Source organism: Canis lupus, chromosome 23 (genome assembly GCF_011100685.1).
Source record: "Canis lupus familiaris isolate Mischka breed German Shepherd chromosome 23, alternate assembly UU_Cfam_GSD_1.0, whole genome shotgun sequence".
Lineage (NCBI taxonomy): Eukaryota > Metazoa > Chordata > Mammalia > Carnivora > Canidae > Canis > Canis lupus.
The window spans coordinates 18,737,187-18,762,122 of NC_049244.1; the positions used below are offsets into that span (position 1 = coordinate 18,737,187).

At 41.6% G+C, this 24,936-nt stretch overlaps 1 protein-coding gene across 1 annotated transcript in view; it reads right to left on the minus strand.

Annotated features, from left to right (window-relative positions):
- Positions 1 to 24,936, minus strand: part of RARB (retinoic acid receptor beta) — a 510,890-nt gene that overhangs the window by 192,061 nt on the left and 293,893 nt on the right. The window lies entirely within an intron of this gene.

The window sequence follows — 24,936 nt, forward strand, 5'->3', positions numbered from 1 at the left end:
CTCCAAAGAAGGGTTTGAACGCAGACAACACGTATGTGTATCTGTGTATCTGCGATCTGAGTGAGGCCAGTTCAGGATATGGAAGGATGCCAGGACATGTTGGTAAAGGTTAGTCATGGAAACCGGTGGCAACCCCCTGAAAAAAATTATCAAGAAGGGATCCCTGGGTGGCGCAGCGGTTTGGCGCCTGCCTTTGGCCCAGGGCGCGATCCTGGAGACCCAGGATCGAATCCCACGTCGGGCTCCGGGTGCATGGAGCCTGCTTCTCCCTCTGCCTGTGTCTCTGCCTCTCTCTCTCTCTCTGTGTGACTATCATAAATAAATTAAAAAAAATTATCAAGGAAAAAGAAGGAGCACCAAAGATCATAAATATTCCTCATTGTTAGGTTAGTGGGATCCAACCAAAGCAAGAAGAGAAGGAATACAGTCAGGAGAGTGACTATATTATTGCTACTAATGCTACCACCAAACATGCTTTAACAGGTTCCTTGGCTTACACCACTCTTCTGGGAGATCTTCCCTTTTCTTGTCTCCCCTCTGCCAAAAGCTGCCTCCTATGTCACATCTGCCATGAAACTTCCCATGACCAGCCTAATAGAACCGCCTTCTCATCTCTCTGAACTTCTAGAGCAGCACTACCCAATAAAGCTTTCTGTGATGATGGAACTATATCTGTGCTCCATAATACTATAGTCATTACCCACATGTGGATACTGAGAACTTGAAGTGTGGCTAGTGTGACTAAAGGACAGAAGTTAAAATTTTATCTTGTTATTTAATTTAAATTTAAATAGCCACATATTGCTAGTAGCTAACATGTTTGGCAATACAGATCTAGAGTGTTTACTATACTCCTGGCCTCATCCCATATTGCCTTCGGTAATGGATATTTCTGTACCTGTCTCCATTTGTTCACCACACTCTCTCAAGCCAGATGAGACTTGGGGTTCTCTCTTAATTATGCATTCCCACAACAACAAGCTAGTAATGGATTACAGTAATACTTTTATCATGTTTGTGAGCATACTGTGGTTGCCATTTTATCTTTGATCACTGATATAGATTACTTATCAATCTTGTGACTCAAGAGAATAAACTTGTAATGGTTTTCCTGAGTTCCACTGGATGCCAGGTCTCTGCTGCAGTCTCTGGGAATTAAGACATAGTTACAATATAGCCTTAGCCTGGAAGGGCTCAAGTCTCATGGAATAAGCAGAGAAGTGAATGAAAATACAATTTAGGCAGACCTGTGGTTTGCCTGAAGGGACTTCAGATTAAACTCCTAGTATTTTTTCTTAGATCCTATGGAATCAATTTTCTGTTTCCTCAGATTGAAAAAAATATATAGACTAAATGGTGATAGGACATGAAACATGTTAGGATCCTTGACAAAATGCAGTCAGCACATTATATTCTTTGAGAGGCAATCAACAACTAGAGGGTAGAAGTAGAAGAAGAATGAGGGGAGGTCTTTCAGGATAGAAACTTTGAAAAACTTCACTTTGTCTTATGTAACTATAACATTGATATATCATCAAAGAGGGTCTTTCTCTTTGTGGGTAACCCTTGAAATACAGACACCTTGCCTCAATTCATTTGGTCCCCTTCTGTTTATTGCTTAAATAATGTCTGTTAGAAAATAAAAGGAAGAGAATGTTGAGGGATATTTATTCTTACTTTCTATCCGTTGGGTCAATTCTCTATTCCCTAGAACCATATCCTTTATAAAAATGGAGGACACTAAGTCAGCCATCTGGTCTTCCTTTGGTCTAATAAGCAGAAACTCTTGGAAAAAAAAAAAAAAACAAAAACCCAGTGGCACTGGGGAGTTAAAGGCGGATAAGCAATAGCAAGTCAGCTTTCTACCAGGGAGCATGTTACTGTTGGCTATGCAGTACTCCAGGCCGGCTAAGCTAACCCTGTTGGAATGTTAAACAGAGTGCAGCCAACCCCTTGTGAATGTGGAAGGAAACCATCAGGGCTTTGCCAGGACTACTCATCAGTGAGAAGAGTCCTCTGGAAAAAATGAAGTAACAAAGATCACTGAAGAAAGTGGTAAAACAATCTGAGAATCCAATGACATGTTGACAAATATCACTCCTCCCTGCTTTCCTCAAATCAGAATCAAGCAGTGAAAGCATGAGTAATTTCTAAGTAGAGTTTTCATAGTCCAAGATTAGGCTCTTCCTTGCCATATCAACAGCCTCTGAAAGACTCCAGGTGGATTCTGTCCAGGAAAAGAAGAAATCTTGAACTATTCAGTAAAAAGTTATTAGGGAGGCTTTGCCCTTCAACAGTAAGCTTCTTGGGGAAAAAACGATCTAGGTGTTTTTTTCTGAAAAAAGAATCCACAGCTTGTAAAACTTGGCACCTTTTCTAAAAAGTAAAGATGATGGCTGACTTTATACAAGAATAAGAAATGGAAATAAAAGTGCTAAATACCAACACTCAAATGTCAAAACGACAAGATTTTCCAGGCAAATATCAGGGCTGATTTTTAAAAAGAAAAAGCTGAGAAAGGTTATTGGGATGGCAGTAGAGTTTGGGACCCAGTCTCTTCTTGCCTCAGAACAAATTAAACCAAATAAAATCACAGGGCTGAAATCTGTATTTTTGTTCTGGTTCTAAAGTTAAGCCAGAGTAACTTGATCCTAGCCCGATCTTCCTAGGTTCACTCTGGTTTAAAGGCAAAGTCAAGGTCAAATTAACACTAGTATCTTATTCTTTAGCTGAAATCACATGTACTCAATGAAGCTTCAAAAGATTTTACTTCTAAATCATAAACAAATCAATAGTGTTGAATGAAACTAGCTTTAAGTAATTGGGTTTTATTTAGCTTAGGGTTCAAATTATGTTCTTTAACTTGTAGTTAATATCTTCCATCAATTTTGAAAAATTCATGGTCTTTTTCTCCTGGGATTTGCTTCTGTCCTATCATCTCTCTTCTCTCCTTCTGGGAATCCACATGTATATGTTCAAACTTTTCAGGGTCTCCTGTGTCTCATTTCTGTGTTTTCTATACATTTAGCTCTCCTCTGTGCTTCAGTCTGAACACTTCCTCCTGACCTATCTTAAAGAGCACTTACCCACTTTTCAGCTGTATCTAATCTGCTATTAAATTTTTCTACTGGGATATTCATCTTCATTTAATGAATGTAATGCATTTTTCATTCCAGAATTTCTATTTCATTCTTTTTTCATTCAGCTTCATTTTCTGGAGAAATTCTTCATCTGGTCATTTATTTCTTGAATATACTCATCACATTTATTTTAAAGAGAAGCAGAATATTTGGATCATCCATGGGTCTGCTTCTAATATCTATTGCTTCTTGGTCCCATTTCTCAATATATCTGGTAGTTTTGTTAGAATGAGAGATGTTGTATATGAAAAATTTTGGAGGCTTTGGATGATATAATATTTCTTCGGAAAGCATTGACCTCTCTGAAAGCAGTAGGTATCTAGATATCTAATGCTGGGCAAGTTTACCTCAATCTAATTAAGGGCTCAGTTGACCAGAAAGTTTTGCCCTAGTCAGGGTGGGTCAACTGTGGGTTCACCTTCTCCTGGGGTATTGTCTTCTAGGGATCCCAAGAGGAGCCTGGGATATTTACAAGAGCCTCTCCTCCTAAATTCTAGTTTTTATCTTTGAGGTACCATGAAATCCTGAAAACCCCATTCTGCTTCTTAGAAGTTTTCATTTGCTTGGGTTTTTAACTCCTTGCCCTATGCAATTAAGAACAAGAAAATTGTTGGGGGGGAATTGTTTGGGGCCTTCCTTTCTCAGAGAGCTTGGGCCCTCAAGTCTTGAATGCCATAGTAGATCTCTGATGACTTCAAAAAATTCTCTGGTATTTCTTGTTATCCCCCCGGGACCATTGGTGTGCTATAAGCTACTTCATTGGCCCCATATGTAGAAATGTTGAATAACTGTGGTTTTTTGCAAAAACAAAATCCTAGAGGCAGAAAACTACCAAAAATCCAACTGGGGAAATTCATTCTGTGTGTACTTGTACTGGGGCTTTAAAATGAGTAAGATGATATCCTTACTCTGGGGCATTCACATCCTATCAGACCTCTTCTAAGGCACACTTAATTCCATTCCATTCTGATCCTCCCTTTTTGCTCATTTTTAATATTTAGTTCAAGACCACCAATAAACCTTTGCTCGAAGACTCAGGCAAATATTCAAATATTCTTTCTCTGAAACCTTGTGCTATTTATTATCAGCACCTGGCAGAGCAACATGCCACAAAGCCCTAGTTAATAAACTGTCCCCTATTCCCTCCCCCACATCAGATTGTGTGTTCTTTTAAAGAGAACTAGGTTTGATATTTATGCTGTAACCTCCAAATCACCCAATGTATATTTCTGGATTTTCTTTTTTAAAATTATGATTACTCTCTGAGCAAGCTTTCCTACTTCCAGTATCTTTCGTATGAGAAAAAATGAGGAGAAGAAATTGACCCTTTTTATAGGTTCCTGCCAGTATAAAAGGAAGAATTGCTATAACTGGGTCTCTGGAAGTTAGATCTCACTTATGCAGAATCAATAATGATTGGCCCCTCCTTTCTCAGATTTTAGGATGGCGTTTACTAAGTGCTTCCAGTGTGCTTGGCATTATTTTAAGCACATTACATCTATTCTTCCATTCAACCTTTAGAACAATCCTAAGAGGTAGGTTTTATTATCATCCTTATTTTCCAAGTAAAGAAACAGAGAGACCCAACCCTAAGGCTCACTTTTCTGGAAACAGCAGCTGAGACTAACTCAAGGCATTACTGGTGGTGGATCCTGGTCCCAGCATGAGGCATCCCTGGTGATGGCCTCTAGCCACGGAGAGTTGGTTGGATAGTTGGGGGGAGACTTGCTAATTGTATACAATGATCCTTGCCCAAGAGACATGCCTTGGGTTTCCTTCTGGTTCCATCTAACATTTTCTTCTTCCCATTTTTAACTCTTTTAACTCTATCAATGAGGACAAAGTTCAGTCACAGCAACTATAGTGGCTTAATGAGATAAGGGCCTATATTTTTTCCCAGAATAAGAAGTTTGAAGGTAGGCAGATCGGTTTCTGATGTGGCTCAGTAATGCTCTGAGGGATCCAGGCTCTTCCTACCTTTCTACTCAACTAAATATGTCGCTTTCATTCTCATGCTTGCAAGGTGGCTGCTACCTCTTCAGCATTGTGTTTGTATTTTAGGCAGGAAGAAGAGGATAAGATAAAGAGTGAAGCCAATAATTCTGTTTCTATTTAAATAGCTTCTCCAGAAGCCCCATCTGGGGACTTGCTCCACATCTAGCTGGCCAGGACTGTGTCACATGGCTACCCCATATTCATGGGCGCTGGGATATTTTACATGGGTACCATTGCTACACTGAAGGAAATTAAGGTTCTTTTAATAAGGAAGAAAGGACAATAGCAATCCAAAGTGTTTGCCATTATTAATAAAGTCCTAGCTGAAATGAGAGGAAAGAACCTCATCAAACATCAGCATGCCCCATGGGCCATATTTCTTGGGGAGCATCACTGTGATACATGGGGCTTGAGCAACAAACCCATGTCCCCCTGGATCAGGTCTATGTGTCTACTATCTGTAAATGATCTCGTGCTACACAGCCAGGATAGTGTAGTAAGAAAAGCCTTGAATTCAGAAGCAGAAGAACAGGCATCACATTCTGCTTTTGCCACATAGAATCTGGGAGACCATGGGCAAGATAAAAACATTACATTCCTTATCAGTAAAATGGACATCAATGCATGTGTCCTACCCACTTCACAGAACTGGTGTGACCAAAATAATGGACATGGAAAAGCTGTGAAATCTATTGACCTGTGCATCTGATTTCTCACAAGGTATTTAAAAATTGGAAATAGAGAAGTATGAACGGAAATGAGCTAATTATTTCAATAACCTTTTCGTAAGTTCATCCAAAATTATATATGCATATAAATCTATGTTTTAACATTTTGTATATATAAATAAAATGTTAATGTAAATAATTTTATAACATGATAGCATATACACACAGTGCACACACACACACACACACACACACACATATATAGTCGTTTGCTTAGGAAATTTTGTGATAACTTTGTATTGGAATGTGCCAGAATTTATGATGTTCAATTTCAGTACTTAAGCTTCTCAAACCCACCTAGATGCCTAATCTTCTTTGGTTTATCCCATATTGGGGAGGGGGGGCAAAGAGGGCTTGGAATTATCGGTGTATCTCAACATTAAAACTGTCATCTCTCCCATTGGAAATATGGCAACTGTGTTGTGTTTTCCAAGATATATGCCAGCAATATTTCAAAATATGATTAACAGTGCCAATACCTTGCAAAGTCGGGCACATCTTTTCTTGTTTTGTCTTAGTGATGCCGTCTATCTTTGTGAAAGCTGATATATTAAATAGCTTTTTAAAAGCCTTATTGTGGCCTTTCTCTCCCTTCGGAACAGTAGTGTAACTTTTATCGATAATAATGGGAGCTATGTTAGAGCACATGGGCTGGTTATGGGGCTCCTGTAGTTTATGGTGATTGACCAGCCTTGAAACCATGGCTTGGAGTTCAGGAGCTCGTCTCAGTTATGTAAGCTCTCAGAGGGGAATGGATGGGAATGGAGGGGGCATAGTCATTTCCTGTTTTAGCTAACCCCCAAACTTGGAGCTTTTCTGCCTTTTTATTTAGATAGAAGCTAGTGCATGGACACATAAAGGGAGACAGAGTGACGATAAATTTCATGTAAGGCTGTGTGATAGCCAAAATCCAAAATTAGGGGCATTGTCACCCAAAAGATGTAAATTGGCATTAGCCTGAATTTTAGTTAGAGAGTATATGGAAATTTTTATCATCTTCAATTAAAGTTCATATAGAGAAAAAATGAGTGAAAATATCAGTGAGGATGACGGAACATGAGAGACTCCTAGCTCTGGGAAACGAACAAGGGGTAGTGGACAGGGAGGTGGACAGAGGGTTGGGGTGACTGGGTGACGGGCACTGAGGGGGGCACTGGATGGGATGAGCACTGGGTGTTATGCTATATGTTGGCAAATCGAACTCCAATGAAAAAAAAATCTGCCACTGATGTTAATAAAAAAATAAATAAATAAAATAAAGTTCATATATGGAGATCCGCCTTTGAGATTTATACAAGGAGATACATTACTTCCTAATCAAAAGATCCCACTCATTTTCACAATTCACACTTGTTTTTGAGATGGACTAATTTTATAGAAAAGGAAATTGAGGCCCACTGAGTTTAAATGAATTACCCACAGTCATACAGTTAATTCTAATCCCTGACCATGAATTTTGAAAAGATTATAATGTGGAACCTGACCACCGAATAAGTATATATATGCAGACTTGGAACAGAATGGTTATTCAAGAAATACTTTTTAAATAAATTCAATATCGGGTTCTTAAAATCCAAAGAACAGTGCTAAACGGATATAAAATTGTCAAAATTCTTCATATTTTACTAAAGAGGACTAGGAGAAGTCAGCTAATATAGTCATGCAGGGCTTAGCAGGATGCCGGCACATAATAAGAGCTGAATAAATATTTGGTGAGTGAAGAAAGCGTGTTAAAAGCTTATCATGCATGTGATAAAACATTCCCAAAGAGTAATTTCTTAGGCTATATCACTTTTTCCTTTGACGACAACTATTATTGTGAAGTCTAAACTTGATCAATATAATAGGATATGCATTTGGTTATTCTTTTTGGAGTAGATTCCCACTACCTATTTTAAAACCTGTGCTAGGGAATCCCTGGGTGGCGCAGCGGTTTGGTGCCTGCCTTTGGCCCAGGGTGCGATCCTGGAGACCCAGGATCAAATCCCACATCAGGCTCCCGGTGCATGGAGCCTGCTTCTCCCTCTGCCTGTGTCTCTGCCTCTCTCTCTCTCTCTGTCTCTCTCTCTCTCTCTCACTGTGTGCCTATCATAAAAAAAAAACAAAACAAAACAAAAAAAACCTGTGCTATATTTTTGGAGAGGAAAAATCAATGTGCCCACTACTATACAGGTACCTCTGGCATTTCTGCATCTCACAGGTGCCTGTATCCAGTAGATCATCCCAGGCCCTGCTGAGCCTCCGGACTCCTCTGTCACCAGCCTCACTTTGCCTCTTTAGCTCTAACCAACTCCAGTTCCTTGGAGCACCTTAACATCTGTCACGGAAGCTTCCTTCTTGCTGTACTATCTGCTTCAGAACTCTTCCCTACCTACTTTGCCTTTGTTCAAAACTCTGAGATTTATTGTCTTCTCTTTCAGGCCTTCTCGAGCTCTCTAAGGCTCTTCCTTTGGTGCCCCCGTGTAACTCATGCACAACCACTATGATTTGCATTATTTTTATGCACACAATTTTCTTTTCTATTAGATTGTGGATTCCAAGAGAGCAGATACGCTTACATTCTATTTATTTCTGTATCCATAGCAAATAAGCTCTACTGAAAACAGAGTGGACAGACAATCAATATCTGTAAGATGAATGAACGAACAATGCCAAGCCCTCCCACAAACCAGACACCCGGTCCTCTGAGCTGGCCCTCTCCTCCGCGCACTGTGATGGTGAGCTTCCCGGGAGCTTGCTGAGCGGGGGTTAGCACGCATTACGTTTTATCCTCGCTGTAATGCTACTGTGGATTCTGTTAGTAGCACCCTTTCATTGAAGAGGAAAGTGGGACTTACTTAAGAGCTACGTAGTGACTTTCTCAAAGTCACACAGCTTGACAGAGAGATCGTGCCATGGAAACAAGAGGGAAGAAATCTGAAGCAAAGGGACCCTGTCTGGGAAAAGTCACAGAAGTCAACAAGAGCAATCCAAAGCAAGGTGACCACTAGAGAAGCTGCAGAACAAAAAGCCCCAGTTCGTTACCAGGTAAAACAAGGAAGGCAGGGCAGACCTTGGTACCTGGGGTCTCATCGGGAAGATGTCCAGATGAACAGTTACTGTCACCTCCCCCGGGAGGGCCCTCCATGTGGAACCGTGCTCTTTAGCTAACCTGCGTTTGGCATGCTGTACTCTGAGCCCAGCTCAGAAGCTACTTTTGCCCTCTTCTCCTTTTTCCTGGCAACCAGCAATTTGCTTCTGTGTCATGATTCCTCAGGGTCATGTGTTTCTTTATTCAATAAAAGGGTTCAGCGGCATTTTTCTACCACTAAATCAAAAATCTCCCTCTTCCTACAACTTCAAAGAAAACCCTGGTAATATCTAAAACAGCTTCTAGATTTCTTTTTTAATGCCTAGAAATTCACATGACAAAGGAAATAGGAAAAACCCTTCCCCACCTAGCCCATGTGTTTGTGAGTGTTTACAATGCCATCATTGTTTATGTTGGGTTCTATTCATTTTTGTCTGCAGACTTCCTCTGTACAGTTTAACTACTTTCTCATGCTAAGCTCTCTGCAAATTGTCACAATGGTTAATGGGAAATTCTGTACCAAATACTATTTAATTTTAAGGCATTTCTGTCTGCTAATTTATTACCAACTGCAAATTTCATTTTGCCAGGGCAAAAAACAATTTGTTTGTTTCATGTTGAAAATAGTTTTTCAAATAAATTCTGATGGTACACTTATCAAGCCCTCTTATCTTTCATTAAACTAATGCTTTCAAGCATAATTAAGAAGGGGCTGGAAAACTAAGTATAATGTAATGCTCTGATATTAAAGAAGACATATCAAAATAAATTTGCAATTGTATCATCACATCAATCTCTACTATGACTGCAATAGTATTATAACCATAATTAATTAGCTACGGTACAAATTACCAATAAATCTTTAGAAATTAAATGCCCAATTTTTCAAAACCATATGTCTTCATAAATTGATTATTTAGAATTTAGAGGCTTTTTAATTAGGAAGAAATTTATGCAATGCTGTATGTAATAATTAGGAATCAGCTTTTCTGCGATACTTTTGAACATCAGCAAAAAATTAAATCTTAGGAAAATAGTCTGGGTTAATTATAGTATTTCACTGTCAAAAATCAACATATAGGTAAAATTTAGAGGTTAATGTGGCTTTCCATTTCTTTAACTTCCACCTAGTCTTGTGTTCTCAGTGCTGGAATCATTAGCCGAGCCCAAAAATCAATGAGAGAGGGGGAAATCTCCCCAGTGATTTATGCCTCGAAGAAAGTTTTCATTTTATCCAATAGTTTCAGCAAACCTCATCAATCCAGGTTAAACATTTAACACTCCTTTTTTTTATATTCCCTAAGGTTAAAGCAGGGATGTTTCTGAGCCTAGCCATCATTTTGGGTAAGTGATTATTTTGACATAAGACACAAAAGCTGCTCTGTCAGGAGGGTGGGAACATCATTTGGGGTCGAACAAAGACATTGCTGAAGTGCGACCTCATTATGTGTGTGGTCAAAACCCCCAAAGAGACGTGGGTTGGGACCTGATGGTGAGCCTCTGGGCACTCACAGGGACCTGCTATCAAAGCCAAGGCCCTCCTGTGTCCTGGAGCCTGGCTGGGGCTGGCAGGTGCCCTGGGTCGCCTTGTCCCTGCCTACCTAAGGGCCTGTAGGGAAATGCATAGGCAATATCACAAAGAGAATTCTACAAAAACTGGAAAGACTGCCCACACAATCTGGAAACCAATTATTTTCTTCTTGCTCGTTCACCTTCTCCCCACTTCAGTTCACAGAACATAATCTGGCCATCGCGTTTTGCATCTATAGGGGCCACAGGAATCAGGCCAACCAGGGTGAAATTCAAATTTTGCTCATCTAAGCACTTTCTCTGATGTCTTCCATTTGAATGTATCTTCCTCAATAAAGAGTTGGCTTCTGCCTTCTCCCAAAGCCAGTGTCCCTTTGTCTGCCCAGGAAACAAAATGATTCTTCCCTGCTCGGTCCAAAAGGAGCTAAGTCCCTAATTTTTTTTTTTTTCTTCCTTTTGGGTTTTCTCTGTATATCACCGAGCCTTTTTTTTTTTTTTTTCATCTGCAGGTCTTCCGGCAAAATAGTGAAGCTCCTGAGCTCGTGACTCCAGAGTGACAATCACTAACAGATGCATTGGTACTTGGGCAGAATTGGCCTTTAATTGTTGCTTGTAGGAGAAAGGAAAAGCGACTAGCAGCGCCGTTCTCTGTTGCTGGCAGATAACAAACTCAAGATGAAGCCACATTTACAGGGGAGAAATTGCTTACGCCCACAGAATGAAATTTCAGGCTTTGACAGCTGCTAGGTAAGTAAATGAGAATCATTTTATTCTGGGTAAGTGCAACACAGCACATCTTGAACAATGAGGAGTTGATGGCCCGAGGGCGGTGACACCCAGGTTGTGCGCATTCAGAAGAGTCTCCTAGGAGAAGAACCTGGGGAACAAGTGGCCAAACAATTGTCCCCTTATCGCAGCGTGGCTCCTCGAGATCTGAAGTGGGAGGCACAAGTCCCTTCAAAGGAGAAAATGGCTTCAATTTTCCAATTCACAATTCGACAGACAAATACTGCACACCGACTCAGGAAAAAAAAAAAAACCCCGTTAGAAAGCCTCAGGCCTCTGCCAGGACGCAGGAGCCCTTCATCTCATGCCTGGATGCTTTTAACAGCCTCCCAACTGGTTTTCTGACCTCAATGTCCACCCTGCGGCCAGAGAAGAAAAGGGCTTCTAAAAGGCTGCTACTCCCCCGCTCAAAATCCTTCCAGGGCTCCCACTTGCCATCAGAAGTCCTCCTTTGGGCTGACTCGCAAGGTCCTCTCACGCTGGCCCTTGACAACTTCCCAAACTCACTTCTCACCTTGAGCCCCTGGCCTCCACCCCTTGGAGAGGCTGTTCCCTTTTCTGAGCCTGTCCCACTCATCCTGCAGACAGGAGGGAAATTGCCTCTTTCCCCAGAAGCCTTCTCTGCTGCCACCAGCCCCGGTGGTGGAGGCCCTTCCCTCGGTGCTCCCATGGCCCTCATTCTCCTCCCCCCACCCACCTCAGGGGATGATAGCTGCCTCAGGCTGAACTGCCTCTTTATTTTGTCTCTGGTGTTTTCGAGGTTGCAAGAGATAGAAACTCGACCCAAATCAGCTTAATCTGAAAAGGAAATTTATTGGACGTTAGGTTAGCTCACGAAGCTGAGGGAAATACTGACCGATCAAGTTTTTTTTTTTTTTCTTTTAGGATTTTATTTATTTATTCATGAGACACACACACACACACACACACACACACACACACAGAGGCAGAGACATAAGCAGAGGGAGAAGCAGGCTCCCTGTGGGGAGCCCCATGCAGGACTTGATCCCCAGACCCTAGGATCATGACCTGAGCGCAAGGCAGATGCTCAACCACTGAGCCACCCAGGTGCCCCTTGACTGATCAAGTTTGAGGAAAGCTGAAACTGGGGAGCCTCTCAAATCCCAGATGTTGCGTCAGGGCTTTGACAACTGTTCTTAGTATGCTGGTCTGTTTATTCTCCCTGCCTCTGTCTCTTCTCTGTCCCTTTTCTTCTGTTGATGATGTACTGGCTCTCACCAGAAAAGTGGAATCGTGGAATCGTGTCTGCCAGGTGGGCAGAGGCTCACATTTTCCTTGGTTCTAACATTACAGGTCAAACGGAGGAACTCTGATTGCTCCTTCCTGGGTCACGTGCTTGCCCTAGACTGAGGACTACGACTCTGGTTTGGGGGAGATAGGAAGATGGCCATCCCTTGAGATATTTCAAACTCTCAGGTAGAGCAAAGAACATGAAGGAGGACAGACAATTAGAGCAGGAGCCAGTGTTTGGACCACCTACTACCACGAAATCAACAACCGCAAAATCTCAGTGGCAAAGTATAATAAGCCTTTATTTTTTATGCGGTTGTAAGTTGGCTAGAGGTTGACTGATCTAGACCAGGTAGCTCTTTCAGTGGCTTGTCTGGCTGAATAGTTCTTGTGGCCTGTTAAACTCAGGCATGTGCTATTAATATGCCTCATTCTAGTGACCAGGCTGAATGAATGGGAAAACTCTTCTTAGAGCAGTTATAGAGGTGCAAGAGAAGAAGGGGAAGCCCATCGTGGATCTTAAGACCAGGCTCAGAAGTGGCACATTGAATTCTACACTCTTCTGTTGGCTAAAGCAAGTTATATGGCTGAGCACAAAGTCAAAGGGTGAGGGAGGTACCATACCACTAGGTGGGAAGGACCAGAACAGTCACAGGGCTAAGGGCATGGATCCAGAAGGGGGTGAAGATAAGAGGCCAATGATTCCAGTTACTACAGGAAGGACTTTTTGAAGGAAGGATGATATAATTTCTGCAAGAAGGAACAGGTGCTAAGCAAACAAAAACAATAATTCTCATTATGTTCTCCCTGGTAAGGCTATAACTTTTATGCATTCAGAAAATGTGATTATATACCTGTTGCCATAGGCCCCATCTAACACCGTGCTTGGCCCACAGAAGGCAGTCAAAAATTATATGTTGAATTCAACGTAAGCAATCAACGAGTTACAGAGGACAGACACCTGACGCACCTCCCCTAAAGACTTGAAATCTCATTTTGGAGGCTGAAGTTCATGTAAATAACTGGTAGAAAACAGAAAGAAATATGTGCTCCTTTCATTCAGCCAACATGCTATGGGTGTGACAGAGAGGGAGAGATGAATTCCAACTTGGTAAGCTCAGGACGTGTCCTTGGAATGGGTGGGACTGAGCAGAAAGTTAGAAGGATGGAAGTGACAATGAAGACTTAGCTCACACACAAGCCTTTCAACTAGGTGGAGGCTCGTGATCTCATTCCACTGCGTCAAGAGGAAAGCAGCATTCTCGTGATTTTACACATGGGGTTTATTAAGTCAACTGTCCAGAGCTATCCAGCTAGAAGGATCACAGAGCCTGATGTGGACACAGAAACCTAGCCTGTCATCTTCTCATTGTCTGGGTCCCACTCAGTGACTGACAGTCCAGATGTTCTATAAATGTGAATTGAGGAAGTATGTGAATATCTGGAGCCCAGGTCTCTTTTTTCAAACCTTTGGCAAGTGAAGGAGTCAGGAAAAGGCACTTGAGACAAAGGGAACAGTCTGGGTCCACTGTAAGAAGAGAGGGGGCACAACTCAGAAATAGCCAACAGATGCGTGTGACTGGAGTGTCGCATATGCAGAATGTGTGGCACGCCACAAGGCCAGGAAGATAAATTGGAGACAAGCACAGAGTGAAGGGTGTATGTGTCATTCTGCCTACAAGTACCTGTTCGGGCCATGGGTGCTACTCAACATACGACCTCACAGGTAAAAGTTTATGATGCATTAAGGCAAAACAGATTGTAGATGCTACGCAATATGTAATGATTTGGAACAAGTGCACCTTACAATTTTTTTTTTTATCATCAACATGCTAATGAAGGAAAGAAGTGTGCTGAACTGGGAAAACAATTTATTTCTTATTCCCTTTACGCTTTCTGAATGAACAGTTTGGCTAGCTGGTCTTCTACACTAAAAGCATAAAGAAGGCTGGACTTTCTAAAAGGATCTCTGACACGGAAAGTATGTAAAGAGCTGAGATAAATTGCAACTCACCACTGCTAAATGTATGGCACATCAGCCCACCTCCTGCCACTGCCAGCTCCTCACAGAGAAAAGAACAGTCTCAGGTGAGGAGGAATGCCAGCCTCATTGTAGAGAAAGGGGAGCCAGTCCTGTGTGTAGGTGTGATTACACAGCTGGGGTTCTGATGCTTTAAAAGAAAGAGAGAGAGCGAGAGCGAGCTGAGGAATAAGTCCCTATGCCAATTTCTAACACTCTGTCATCAAACAACCATGTAGGCACATCACCATCCACGCCTTTCACTGCCCAATGCACAGAATAGCATGTTCATTGTTAGTCTATACATGACTCTCATCCTACTGTTGGTTAATAGGAAACGACAATAAACAGAATTTGCTCAAAGAGAGAGAGAGAGAGAGGAAGAGAAAAAGATATATATAGAGAACCACTGTACTGATTTTGCAGATAACCAGACAATTTAGCAACTGATGCAGTAAGGGGTTCTGCTGGGGACACATGTCTAAATAGATAGATATTTGGGGATAAGTGATTTTGTTTGAGAGATTGAGGGGATGGAGATTAAATTATATTTTTGTTTCTTATTTCTCCAGGTAGAACCTACCCAGAACCCAACTAAAAAATGATCTTATAGATGTATGTTGTCTCATATGGTAGCCACTACCTACACTGTGGCTATTTAAGTTTATATTAAATCAAATAAAATTAAAAACTCACTCATCTAGCGGTTACTATATTGGACAGCATAGATACATAAATTTCTCTAACCACAAATGTTCTCTTGGAAAGTACTGCTATATACCAATGGTGCCATCCTTTCTAGCACTGCCCAGCCCCCTAGTTCTATCAGGTTAAAATCTGGGAAAATTCTTGGCAGATAGCAGAGGTTGTCAACACAGGGGCTGCCAAACTCCGGAAGCAAATCACCTCTTCATTTCTAAGATATTAAAAGGGGCTTTCCCATCAAGAATCCATGTTCTTTTTATGCTAAAGACCTACAGGCCATCCTATGTTATGGGCTGGCAGAGAGATGCCTCATGGTGAAGTGGAAAATGCCCTGGATTGGGATTCAGAGAACATGGGCTCTCACTTTGGTTATATGACTAGTTTTGTGCCTTTTGTCCTTACAGCCTCTCTGAGCTGCATCTGTTGCTGCATCTATAAACTGGAGATAACCAAATCAATGTGTCCAGTTAAGTAAACAGAAAGGTATAATATCCAATCAAATACAACAATTCGTGCTTGCACAATGACTGCATTGGTACCACGCATTCAGGAATCGTGGCTCTGAGACTGTAGTGTAGACAATGAGGCTTCTGCACTAGATGCTTTCACTCTGGTTCTTCCTCCTCTTCTTTTTAAAAAAATTTAAAAGATTTTATTTATTCGTGAGAGACACACAGGGAGACCTAGGCAGAAGAAGAAGCAGGTTCCCCGCAGGGAACATGATGTGGTACCCAATTCCAGTACCCTGAGATCACGCCCTGAGCTGAAGGCAGACCCTCAACCACTGAGCCGCCGAGGTGCCCCTTCTCTTTATTTTTAAAGGATTTATTTATTTATTTTGGGGAGAAGGAGAGAGAGAGAATGAGAAGAGAGAGAATGAATGGGAGGGACACGGGAGAGAGCATCCTGAGCGACTTGATGCTAAGTGTGAAGCTCCACATGGGGCTAGAACTCATGACCCTGGAGATCATGATCTGAACCAAAATCAAGAGTTGGACTCTTATCCAACTGTGCCATCCTAGTGCCCCTCATTCTGGTTCTTCTATGAGGATTTCTGGGAAGTCTGCCTATGGATGAAAGCCATGGCCTCTGAGCTACTGTCTCTTTGAGGATGTCAGCAGATGTCATCTGTCAACTTGATTCAATTAAGAAGAAAGATGTATGTGACCTTCCCTCATATTCAACAGAGAGCTTCACAGGTCCTTAGGGATCACCCAGTGCTCACAGGACATAGGCACTGCCACACACAATCACACCTATGGATGGGGCTACCTAGTCCACGTACCTGAAAGGGGAACTTCAATCAAGAGGTTCCTGAAGGAGAACATGGTGATTTGTCCTAAATATTAACTTCAAAATTTCCCAAACATCTCCTAAAATGAACAACTTAGAAACATCAAACAGAGGTCACTGAGTATTTTTTGCCAGGCAACCTGATTATTTTGAGAAATGAAAGGCACTAATCTTTGAGTTTATGTCTGGACTACCTAGTCTTGCTTGCCTATTCAAGCAATAGTGCAGTCAAGGACATTCTTTGTCCTTACCCACTCTATGATTTTGGGGTCCTACTTTTTAAATCCAAAGAAATAGGCAGTTCACTACTGTATGCCAAAGGAAGATATGATGCTAATATTTCTCAGAATATAGTTACATTGTACCTATTGCTTGCTTGTCTTCAAGTTGCTCCAAGAAGCATGACCATGGACCATACAAAGGCTCATCATATTGCTGTAGGTGGTGGGGTGGGTGGATACAGCTATACTGTGTTTTGGATGCTCCATTAGAATAGAGAGGATACTTGCCATAGGGTCATGGTCCTCAAACTTTAGCATTAGCAGAATTACTTAAAGGGCTTGTTAAAACTTGAACTGCTTGACCCCACTAAAAGTTGATGATTCAGTTTGGCTGGGGGTGTATCATTGGTAGAGCTTAATAATTTGCATTTTTAACAGGTTCCTAGATGCTGCTGCTTCTGGTCAGAAAACTAAACTTTAAGAATCACTATTTTTAAGACTTTTCAAACTTGATCCCAGGTGGACACATGCAAGAGAAAATATATTTCCCCAAATTTGTATTTTCTTATACCTGATATAAACTCAAGTGACGTAGGCAAATAATGGTAACAGTTAGGACTTACATAGTTTTACTGTGTTACAGACATGGTTCTAAGTGCTTAAATATGTTTATCTCATTTAATCCTCACAAAAAGTTGTCTAAGAGTTGTATATTTGGCTGGGGTTTGAACACAGGAATTCTGGCCCTAGAGGCTAGAACCACTATACAACACGTCCTCTCCCTTCCACTCCCATTCCTTTTTTTTTTTTTCCACTCCCATTCCTTTTCCATCTTTGTCCTCATCTCTGGGCGGATGAGGACATCTCTTCCTTTAAGAGAGCACCACTTGGGAGCCTCCCCTCCCTACATGGCGACCTGTTGGGGGTAGCCTTGGTCAAGTTTATTTTGGAAACCTAGTAACTCTAGGAGGGCACAGTTTCTTATCTGCCTACACCTTGACGTCTTGGGAGTCCCTTTGATTCAATCATTATTTTACAAGGGATGTAGAAGGACTTGAAAAATAGAAAAATGGAAACGTGAGTGAAGGAAGAGAAATGGTAAACAGGAAAGCGAAAATAATAAAGCAATAGGAAGAAGGGTAAAAATAACCAGATGGAAAGGTCAGGGTGGTTAAAACATGTGGAGTAAGGGCTCTACAGGAGAAAAAAAATCCTAAAAACGAAACATGCATGATAGGAAAGTCAAACTCTGGGTAGATATCACACTGAGAAAATAGAAATATAAAATCTAAGAGTAGAACCAGTCAAGAGGAGGGAATGCAGGAAACAAGGAGGGGAAATTAGGAGGGGTGGGGGTGGGAATGAAAGATGCCATTAATTGGATTTTGAACTCCAGTTATTATAATTGGGCATTTAAGCTATATCAACATTCTTTTTCATCTTTAGAATATTTTGCAATCTTTTAAAATACAGGAAATGCCATTTGATTTTGTCCCAACTCTGGCTACTCAAGTTCTGGTTGCTTGTTTATTTTTTCTTGAGCAAAAGAAGTTTCACTAAAGGTTGGCATGTGGGATAAATCTTTGAGAGGAAAGAGGGGGAAATAATTCAGTGGGAAGGAAGGATTCATTATGACAAGGGCCGGGTCAGGGAAATGGCCACATAACTGCATTCCTGAGAGGAAAGGCCTGCGGAAAATGAAACCTGCAGGAAGGCTGTTTGCTCTGCCCTGGGATCGAGTTGGGGTCGCCTCAGAGGCCAGTCACAGAGCCTGAGACTCTGAACGTTCTGTTTTAGATTAAGAGCTGGGTTCACTCAAGGGGTACAGCGTGGGGAAGAGCGTGGATGATGTCAGCTCGTCTGAAGGCCTGCGTCCTGCATGGGAGCATCTCACCACTCTGGAACCTCTCTAGAAGGTGGCCGTTCCGTTAAATGGGGGCAAAGGATGGGTGGGGAGCAGCATCCACCTGTTACTCTACCTCCTGTCATCAGTTGTCCAGTTCTTTTCCACACATTTCTCTTTTGATGTAATAGGAAACTCCTGACTTTGAAAACGAAATGCTTGCAAAATTTATTCTCTTTTCCCCTAAAATGAGCTCCTATCCAGCCCTGCAGTTTACATAGCCACGTTTCCTGCAAAGTCTTGCAGAAGCTGTCCTCTGGGGATCCATCACCCTCTTCCCCCAGAGCTCCCTTGATCCTGGAGGAGAGTTATCTGTGAGCCATATTACTATATCTCATTGCATCTAAGACAACACGAGTTTTACAAAGAGGCATCATTATTTCATCAGCCACTAAAGAAAGAAAAAGCCTGCTAATTCAACCACGATCCATCGTTAGTTGTGAGATTTATCTCAACTGCAGAGAAGTTATGTTAAATGAACACTGCCTCAAAATCCATGAAATGCGGAATCTCCTCTGCTAGATTGTAAGCTCTCTGCAGGTAGGGACTATACTGTAGTCTCTTATCTCTGAAGTCACCCCAAGGCAGAGATTGGCTTTTTGTATTTCCAAAGCTATCTTGCTAACAGCTTTAAATTGAGGGAGATGGGGTGGGGGGGCAGGCAGGCAATGAGGGAGAGAGAGTGTGTGTCTGTGTGCAATTATGCATTTGCACAGCACATTGCACCCATTTTATACTTAAATTTTCCCAAGAAATTCAGGCACCAGGCAGGTACCGAATTTTGCCGGTCATATAGCTGGCCAGCCCAGAGATGTGACATAGTATACTCACAGTCACATTGCCAGCAGGAGTAGGACGCAAAATCAGATCTACGTCTCGCCTTCTTCTAGGCTTTCCATGTTCAAGACAGTAAAAAGTAGAAAGATACTGACTGCTCACCTCTCATTCCAGTTCCTGAGAAAAGCCCTGCATTTGAGTGGAGAAAAATGAAACTTCCTGTGCCTCCATGTGTTCTGGGAGGGGGTCCCTTACTCTAGCTCTGCGGCAGCTACCTGCTCGGGGCTGATGGGGGGGTGGGGGGAGCCTGTACACACCAAGACTATCTAAACAGGCCATTAAGTGGTAGTAAAGTAACACATGTGAACGACAGGTCAATAAATCCCAGACAACTTATGTTGCCTCCAAGGAGCTGGCTGTTGCTGAGTGTTGTTGTGTTTACATAAAATCAATTTTACAAGCGATCTTAAATAATTAGGGAAGACGCCATCATAGGGTAGTCTACATTCCCGGTAAGATCTTTGGCATTCATCTCATTGATCCCTTTTGTTTGATATTGTGTGTGTGTTTCCAAAGCAGCTATCTTCTCTGATGACTTCTTTATGAGATGCTGAGATTCTATCCTAGGAGGAACCAGGACACACATTCTTAGTATTTTACAGACTAAAGACCCTGAAGATTCCCATTAGCCGAATCTTGATGAAGATCAGTTTTTTGTTTTTTTAAGCTCAGCTTTGTATGTATTTTCCCTTAATTCTCTCATCTTGGATGCTTAAAACATTTGGGGGCAGATGAATGAGGGAAGGAGGTAGGTACCACCCATCCTAGACAGAAGTTGGAAGGAAAACAAAAACTAGGTTAGGTTTATGACAATGAGCATTTAGACTCATGCAGGTTTACCTCTTAATCATCTAGCCTTCTGGGGGATGTTCATTTTCCCTTTATCAAGTCTAAATAAAAAGAATCTTTCATTGACATCAAACACCCATTGATGATTCACTGCATGGGCACAGGATGGAGACAATGTTACCACTAGGGACGAAATTTCCTTTGGGGACTCCTATGCCAGTGATTCACTGATTCACAGGCCAGAGGCATCATATCACTTCAGCTGCTCCCTCAGGTAGAAGAGAGCCCCTCTGGCTCGTGACGGTCGTGCTATAAATCCACATTTACCATGGGATGCCATGGGTTCCATCTGTTCCCTAAAGTGCCTATATAAACTAAGTCTCTGCACGCCATCTGCAAAGTGCCCTGGCGCACGCATGCTGGAGTCTTGCGCTAATGCAGTGTGGTGATTTTGCAACTTCAAATAAGGCTCATTTTAATTGTCATTGTTAAGATCAAATGCTTTGCAGCTGTCTCTGTGCTGCAGATGAAAAACATTACTTTGATGGCTGACGTGATGAACTCTCACGTTCTATTTTCTCATCGGAATTACCACACTTCAGTGCCCTGTGTCTAGTATGTGCTTAACAAATATTTTTGAACTAAAAAAAATATATATGTGACTAGGAAGAGGTGTGGGGCAGCAATGTGGGGAAAACACAAGACTGACAGCTAAAAAAGGTGGGTTTTGGCTATTGCTCAGCTATGGAAGAGCCATATGACCTTGGCCATGTGACTTGAACCCTTTGGGTCACCTCCCCCTTGGTAAAATGGGCATGTTGGATGACTTAATCCTAGGTTCCTGCTGGCTCTAAAATTTGGATTTTAAATTTAATGATTTTTCACTCAGGGGTAACTCTAATCATGTTTGAATTTTCTTATCCAAGGAACATGACTCAATATGGAAATTCTGTCCTTCCTTTTGCTTGACAATCCCAGCTAAACCTTTTTTATAAACCAGCCCAGAGAGTTTAAGTTATCATTTATCACCTATTTTAAATGAAACCACATACTATAAAAGATGACTTAATTAACTCTGGCTGGTAATTTTTATCTGCTTAAGAAACCCTATTTCCTATTACCACACTTTAAGTAAAAATAAAAAGCAATTTAAATAAAGAAATATCTGACCTACACAGTCCATGCCTAGCACATAAGAAGAATGCTTCTATTCTGTTAGGACTGTTTATATGACCTCCTCATCTGCTTATCTGCACATTTCTCCTTCTGTCTGCCTCGGGGAGGACAAAAGCAATACACAGCTCTGAACACCGTTTTGTCCAGTCCTCTTTTCAATATGGTTGGTATTTAGTCTAACAAGAAAAGCAAAGAAGGGACAATTAGACAAAGTCCAGGAATACCTGTCCTTTCAGTGCTGAAAAGCTCAATTGCATGGGGCATGTCTGAGCGGAATCTGTCATTAACACAATGTACTATTTGTCCAAACATCTGTAGGTCACATTATTTCTCTACAAGCCAGTAAAAAGCAAAAGCAAAACCAAGACGGTTATTAATCACTTACTTAGTATTTCTCAAACAACGATGAAAAAAAAAATGAACCTAATGGATTGAAAGAGGATAACACAGAATAAAAACAAGGCATTCTTCACTATTGTGAAAAGAGCCCACCCAGGTCCCACTAAGTCCATGTTTTACATAGAGTATTGGGGAGACCCTGAGGGACATAGGGGGTTGGAAATGGGACCAATGCCCAACTAAGGACACCCTGGTAGTTCTCATTTCCTCCAGAAGAAAACGAAAGTTCAGGGATCACTGGGTGGTGCAGCGGTTTGGCACCTGCCTTTGGCCCAGGGCGCGATCCTGGAGACTCGGGATAGAATCCCACGTCGGGCTCTGGGTGCATGGAGCCTGCTTCTCCCTCTGCCTGTGTCTCTGCCTCTCTCTCTCTCTCTCTCTCTCTGTGTGACTATCATAAAAAAAAAAAAAAAGAAACGAAAGTTCAGATTTGCACGTCTTCAATATTTGTGTTAGAATTGCTTCCACCAGGAAACCCAAGTGGATGCAATGAGCCAAACAATCCTTGGGACAGCCTGATATCATCAGATACAGGTAGACCTGGGAAAAAAAATTCAAGTGTCCATTAATGCCAAAGAAAAAGAAATAGTGCAGTTTCCTGGCTATCCACAGCTGTCAAGCTGATACAGAATTGTATAGGTTGGTGCACTTTTACACATCTATCAGCAGAAGCCTGTTTCCAAAAAACAAACAAACAAACAAAAAACCCCCCTACTACTCAGGAACAGCACATTTATTGTTGGCTTTCCCAGGAGGACTTTAGTTTTTGAGTAAAGCATGGACTACAAGGTGACATGAAGACATGATTGTATCCGGGACCACAGGGGCTGGTAATTACTCAGAGACAAAAGTTTCTTTTTCTTTCAGTGTTCTCTACACTAGAGATAATACTTTGATACAAAATAGAAGCATGTTTTATTGGACTACATGCATCCTACAAACCTTAGTGGCATCCCTACTATATGTTATGCATCAGGCACTCTTCTGGGTGGTTAATATGGGTTTATGGAGAGGTAGGAAGATAATATCGTGGTGAGTAGGGGAATGGTAACATATGCAAAGTGGAGTGAGAAAAATGCCATTTTGTGTGGCTGATTCTACATACAGAAGTGATAACAGCTTATCTTTGAGGTTTTCTTAATAAACAGTGCAATACTTTAGACCTGCAAAAAAAAATAATACTCTAAGAGCTCACATTTACGGAGTACTCCCTATGGGTCAGGCATGGTTTTAAGAGCTTTACATGGATTAACTCATTTATTCCTCATTAATCCTGAAGAGGTAGGGGTAACATTATCCCCGTTTCACAGATGAGGAAATTGAACCACAGGGAGGTTCAGTAACGTCCCTCTAGGCCACAGAGCTAGCAAATGGTTGGTAGAAACTTGAATCCTGCGAGTCTGGCTTTGGATTCCATGCTTTTAATCATGCTTACTAAAAAAAAAAAAAAAAAAAAAAAAATGTCTGGCTCAAAGATTACAAAGATTATAGCTGATCACAAACAGAACCTCAATTTTGATCATGACACATGTGTCCCAGCATCCATCTATGTTTTTGCATAGAGAATTTAGTCATAAAATGGATTGTACAGATTTTCTCACCCAATAGGTAGTGATCATCTATTAACTGCTGGATAACAAAATATAGGCCAAGAAAGGATCCAGGTTTGCTTCAGATGAATGTATTTATTATTTAACTAATATGTGACAGCCCCTTTTAGCCTTCTTTTCTAACGGAATTTTATTTTTTAAAAAGATTTTAGTTACTTATTCATGAGAGACACAGAGAGAGGCAGAGACACAGGCAGAGGGAGAAGCAGGCTTCCTATGGGGAGTCTGATATGGAACTTGATCCCAGGACCCTGGGATCACACCCTGAGCTGAAGGCAGATGCTCAACCACTGAGCACCCCCCCACCCCAGGTGTCTCTATCCATCAGAACTTTAAAATGGTACTTCTTCAATTTCAACAGTTACAAGAGCCAGAGGACCCAAAAGTAACCAATCACCTTGTCTGACTCAAAAATCACTGTATCACTGCGGAGCTCCTCTGTAAGGTGGTAACCATTTGTATTAAATCAACGACACTTCATACAAGAAACTTCACAGTTGAGGATTGATGGCTGTGATGTTGCCTACAACACTTATGGTTCTCTAGACATAAAATAGATCATCATTATGAGCCAATTCAGCTCCAACAATAGAAAGGTAGAAATATATCCTTATTATTGAGAAGGCACCAGCTCACCTACTATGCGTAGGGTTCTGTATTTATTCCCTAGTTTGAAGCTAATGGTTTTTCAGAGGTGGAATATGCTGATGGAGAATAATTTTCCAGGCTTTATTTTCTTCCTGGCAGATATCCTGTATCAGTTTTGGTGCCCAGCACCTCAGAGTAATGATTTTTCATGTTTTTTTTGACAACCTGGTTTATTTCTCTGTGCTTTAAGTTTTCAGTAAGGCTACTCTCATTCTCAGCCTGGAAGATAAGCAGTGCTTCCTGCACTAAATAAAAGACATGAGTTTTAGAAAAGATACTTAGGAAAGCACAAGAAACACAACATGATCGTAGCATCTGTTCTCCCTTGTGGGGTTTTTCTGGATGTTGTCTTGAACATCCAGAGCAACTGGATGTTGTTTCTTCCCCAGGCAAAGTCAAGGTTAGCACTGCTCGGTGTAGCTAAATTTCTATGAAAGTCATTAACACTTGAAGACAGACACCTTGTTCACTCTGAAGAACAAAACATGCTTGTTAGGTTGACCTCACTCATCCCAGAAGGCATCTGTCGGGGACATCTTCTATTTGTCCCTCTAGATCCCCACCCTACTTTTCATGCCCCCAGAGGCTAACATCTACTCTGGCTTCTGGTTGGAGATGGATTGGCAGGTAAAACGAGACTGAAGTTGAGATGCCCACTCCCCCAGTTACCTCCCAGGAACAGCAGGTTGGCAGTGTTCTACCTCAAAGGCCCCCGCTCCGATAGGGGTGGCTCTCTCCCACCCACTCTTTAGGTCCAGGAAGGATAATAAAGCCCTGCTATTGCTAGTACCAGAGTAGTTCTTCATCTCTTGTTGATCTCTCTTAACCCTATCCA